Genomic DNA, 6,000 nt, shown 5'->3' on the forward strand with positions numbered 1-6,000 from the left:
CGAATGGTCGTAAAACGGAATGACGTTTGGCACCCGCATACCTACAGGTCCGGCTGTAGCTAGCAGCAAGGTGTAGGATAGTCAATCCAATATAGATCTATACGCAAACTCACGCTCTCCCTCCAAGAGAATTCTGGCTACAACTCGGGCCATAACATTTAAGGCATGCTTCGATATAGTGGATCACAATTATTAACGTATTCATGTATATGTAATGTAATGAACTGTTCTAGCTATAATGTACGTGCTCTCTACCTAGCAAGTATAGTAATGTAATCATTCTAGTATCGTTGTATATGTTCTCTTTCTAGTATACTTGTATATGTTCTTCTCTAGTCTAGTTGTATATGTTCTTCTAGTCGTAAGTATTGACTCATGAATGAACTGACTCATAGTATGATATCGCGTTCTAGTAATAGTTCCAGTATCTTCCTAAACTACCCATATGGTAGTTTACTAGTAATCTAACTTGTACGTATGAACATGGATGTATACCCTTGCTACCCAAGGGCATGGGATGAACTGGAAGGGCATTTTATGACTATATATGTGCACATGATACATAACTAATATTTAAACGACCTTCGGACGAGTACCCGATATCCCACCAGACCACATCTCAAGCGCGAAAAGGAAATAGGGTAGATAGCCTTCCTTAGTCTTTTAAACATTTCTTATATAACTATACATATAGAGGCATGCAATTTATAATATAAAAGCATAAAATAAGATTTGTAAAACCTTTGAACATAAATATTTTCTAAGAAAATATCGACTTGATGTCGATCTATAAAATGGTTTCGAAGGCATGGGTTTGATAAAACAGTTTAGTATAAAGAACATTTGTTTGAAACACAATTGTAAATAAGTTTGAAATGTAATATACAGAATAAAATGTACAGTGTAATAAGGAGTTTTTAAACACATAAAGTGTTTATGAAAAACATTTGAAGGAAACTGTTTTGTAAAACGGCTAATGAGTAGCCAATCATTTGAAATGCTGCTTATTAATCACATGTGATTGATATAATAATTAGCATAATTCAACTTGTATCCCCCCCCCCCCCCCCCGTAAAACATTTAAAAACAGTTTAAAACATTGATTAAGGGGTATGAACTCACCTATTGTAAGTGAATGGAATGGAACGGACTGTTATCGTAAGGAAGGATCGGACAAGTGCTTGGTGTCAAGTGAAGACTTTAGACACACACAATGATCCTAATTACATATGAAGACATATGTATATAAATAATTAGTGATTTAAAACACTAATTATACAAGTATAAACATTTTAACGCGAGGAAAACACTTTTGGTCAAGTGCTAGGAGGCTAATGGGTTGCAACAAAGGAGTGCAAAGCCTCTAATGGGAGTTTACGGTCAAATGACCATATGCTTTGGAGTTTACGGCCCAGGGGAGTAAACTCCTGGCCGTAAACTCTCAACAAAGTCCCAAAATGAAGTCTAACAATTATACAACTCATGTGGTCAATTGTTTCAAGGCTAGATCAAGTGTTTGTGCTTCCTATTAACTCCTTTGAGGAGTTTACGGCCCTGGGACTATATTCCCTTGGAGTTTACGGCCGTAAACTCCCTTGGGAGGGTGTTTATCGTGTTTTCAAGCCTCATGCACAAGTGGTATAAGTTCTAGGCTTTTATTCCAAACATATGGAGACTCTTGACACACTTTGGTGCCCCTTTAATGAGTTTACAGCCCATGAACCATTTCATGGCTGTAAACTCACTTTGCAAGGTGATTTCTAGGTGTTTAAGGTCCTTGATTTAATGGGAACAAGTCTAGGTAAAAGTCTAAGACCTTAGGTGCCTTAAAAGCACCATTTTGAGCATGCTTTTTGGAGTTTACAGCCTAAGATACTCTTGGGCCGTGAACTCCTAAACTTGGGTGGTTCTTGTTTGATTTCATGTCCCTAATACACTCCTATACAAGTCCAAGGCAGTAGTATATCACGAGGGACAACCTAGGCTTGGTTTCGGGAGTTTACCGTCCAAGAACACCTTGGGGAGTAAACTCCTAAATCGAATGATTTAGCTATGTAATCTATGTTATGAACACATTTAAAGCTTTCTAACACTACTAGAAAGAGTTACTCACAATTTGGGATAAAAACCCGAAGATCTGTGAGAGAGAATTTGGCTTTTCTCTAATTGGAAATGTAACTAATGAACTATTTGGTTCATTTTTCTATATATAGTCCTGGGATTTTTGGCAGAAAATATTTTTATTCCCGGAATGAACTCTACTATCCTAGAGTATTGGAATAACAATGTTGCACAAAACCCTAGTGCATCCACTCTCATGATATCTCCTTAAGTGTAAATCCTGAAAAACTGCCAAACTTATACTCGAAGTCTGAATTTTCACTGTAACTGTTCTACTTCCATTGGCTTGATATGGTTTGTTCAGAATGGAAATTTCGGGTTGTCACAGGTAACCACATGTGTTTAGCCCAACATAAGGAACTATAGATCATATTCCAACATTATAAGAATGAATGATTTACATAATCAATTCTCATATATTTAATTAGTCTCTTTTGATCACAAAATTAATTCCAAATTAATTCTTGATCAATACGAATTAAATAATATGATTTCATATTAATATATTAGAACTTATAATATATTAATAAACCATAAATAACCGCTTCTCAATTATCCATCCTTCAGATTGTTCCTGTTCCATGCAACCCAAATGGACCATGCTACTCTAGGGTCAAGTAAATATCAATAATAGTTATGAGCTTATAAACCTAATCCAACAGTCTTGGACCCTATTTACGCTCCTTATCTCATAACCTAACCCTAATATCTTCAGCCTCCATCCTTCTAAACCCTATAAATCGACCCTTAGCCCCCATTTGAGTGATTCTTAAGCTTCAAAATAATTTATGTGCGTTTTTGGTGCTAGAGGAGGAAGAAAGAACTTATTGTAACGAAATTCCCTCTAATGGGGGGATGATGTGACAACCCGATATTTCGAGACAATGTAATGTAACGCCAATCAAATTTAGGTCAAAATATAACTTTCCTAAAATCTTATTTGGGATAAAAAAAGTGGTAGGAATCGTATCAAGGTTTTCATACATATAAAGAACACAAAAATCCGAGTTATAACGAAGACGTTATGACCATTCTAAGATTTCTGACAAAACCGGCAACACCGATTAAACGAAAAATGCGAAGTTTCAACACAATGGTTTTTAGCCTTAAGTATCTAAATTAAAGTTCTGGATAACATTAAACCGTGAACGTACATAAAAAGAACGTCCAAATCTAACTTCGTATGAGGAAGTTATGATTTTTCCAAGATCCGGATACAACAGTAGGCAGCTAAAAACTCGAAATAGAGCTCAAGAGACTTTTGGCCAAAACAACCTAAATGAGAATCGAAGGTATCAATAATATTAGCGCAATGGAGAAAGTCTGACGAAAACGGACATCGGATGAAGAAGTTATGGAATTTTAACGGACTTTTCGTGTCCCGGCCCGTTATAAATAAATAATTAAAGATAAAGTCAAAATTTGCCGATGAAGTCTAAACGATAGTTGTAGATCATATTTTCAGCTACGCGTGCATATAAAGAATGTCGAAAACGGAGCTCGTACGCGAAAGTTACGGATTTTACAAGTTCGAGGCCTGAAATCCGAGGCTGTCAGGCTTGCCACGATGCGGCACAAGTTTGCCGCGACCCGGCAAGTGACTGAGGGCATCCAATCAATGGAAGAGGATAATTTTGACTCCCCACGATGTGGCCATCCCTTGCCACGATGTGGCACACCCCAAAAATGCCCCTAGAAATAGATTTCAAGGGCTCCGAGTTCCATTGCTCAGTTCCCTTCTTTCTCACACCGCAACTCTACGTTTAAACCCCCGAGACCCTCCCAAGGCCCCGGTTTTCACCTTAAAATCCCAAAGGAAGGTTTTGTGTTCCCAAGATTCCCGAGAATCCTGAGATTTTCCCGCGTTTTCAACTCTTCCTGTCGAAGTTCTGCTCGATTCTTCTCTCGACTACTTCAAATCAACCACTTCAATCAAGTGAGTTCATACCCCTTTAATCTACACTTTCAAATGCTTTATAAATGCTTTTTATACACTTTTAAGGGGGAGAATACAAGTAAACACACGGTTATCCCTGTGTAAAAGACATAAATCTTTGTTATACTTTTTGGTTATGAAATCAATCACATGTGATTTACAACTAACATACAAATGGACTTACTACACTTTTAGCCATTTCACCAAACAGAGTACTTCAAATAGCTTTCTCAAACGTTTTTACATGTTAAAACACTTTTCGAAAGTGTCTTGCAAACTGGATGTTTCCTTTTTGAATCTGTTATAGTTGTGCTTCAAACAAAGGTTCCTTTATACTTAAATTGTTTTTGTCAAACAAATACTTTCAAACCATTTTATAAAATGACATCAAGTCGATCTTTTCTTAAGTATTAATCTTTTTCAAAGGTTTTATAAAACTCCTCATATGCTTTTATATTGTCAATTGCATGCCTGTATAGGTATAGTTATATAAATAATGTTTAAATGACTTAGGAAGGCTAACCCGCTTTATTTCCTTTTCCCCGTTGGGATGTGGTCTGGTAGGGTATCGGGTATCCGTTCGAAGGTCGTTTAGCTATCAGTTATATATCATGTATACATATAGAGACATAAAAGTTTTCCTCAGTCAGTTCAGTACCTTTGGGTAGCAAAGGCATATTGCGTGTTATACACGTACATGTTAGTAACTATTACATGTATAGTTAGGAGATACCACTTACCATTCCAAGTACATGGAATCACACAAGAGTCAGTTCATTCATGAGTCTATACTAGTACATTACATGTTACATGAATACGTTTACATAGATACGCTTACATGAATACGTTTACATAGATATGCTTACATGAATACGTTTACATAGATACGCTTAGATGAGTACGTTTACGTAGATAATATATGATGAGTTACTATTACATATTATATGTATAGATATTGTTATATAGTTCTCCTTCTTATCTTTACCTTGTGATACAATCACATCATCGACGAGATAGATTGGACTTTATATCCTAGTACCAAAGGATACTTTGTGGGACTAACCCTTCCTATCACCATTGTTAGCTACAGAGGTAAATGCACATCTACGGATGTCTTCGGTTGATACCATTACAAGTATACTTTAAGGGACTAACTATTCCTACACCCAGCTGTTAGCAACAGAGGTAAATGTACGTCTACGGATGTCTTAGGTTAACACTGTTAGTTATCCTAGTACAAAAGGATAATACTTAGGTCATTATATTATTTCTTCCTTTACTTTGTGACACATTCACATGATCGAAGAGGTAGGATATATTTGATATAGATAACTATTTTCCTTATTACCTTTATATTGTGACTCATACACATAAACGATGAGGTATACTATAGTTTTATACTAATAGTTAAACAGGGAAAAACTATCACATTTACAAAGATGCTTACTTTCAAAACAGTAGGGTCTTGGTAGAAGTCTTCTTTTATAGGGATCATAGGGATTTCTAGGGTTATTCAAACGCTTTCCAATACTTACAAACCTTCGCATACTTATATGAACTTTAATTCAAAAGCAATGTCGAGACTTTCATTACAAGTTTTACAAATCAAAGACACATTAGTTGTGACATCCCCAAAATCACGGCCAGAAAAGACCGATTTTGTTTATGCTTTATAAAAATCAGAGTACTTCATTTTATAAAAAGGTTGCGGAATTTGTTCCCAGAAAAACATGGTAAATACGTTATTAAAACATTTTCGAAGAAACATATTCATTTCGTTTTAAAACGTTTGGGATGTCATCGTTAATACCGAAACATAAGCATAAACAGAACTTACAATGATTTACACTAGTGTTCTACATCTCTTTAAATCTCTCAGTGTGATGTCACTTCACTTCGTCACCTGTGATATACATAAACTGAGTGGGTCAAGTTGGGAAACC

The sequence above is a fragment of the Lactuca sativa genome, chromosome 6 (assembly GCF_002870075.4).
Source record: "Lactuca sativa cultivar Salinas chromosome 6, Lsat_Salinas_v11, whole genome shotgun sequence".
Lineage (NCBI taxonomy): Eukaryota > Viridiplantae > Streptophyta > Magnoliopsida > Asterales > Asteraceae > Lactuca > Lactuca sativa.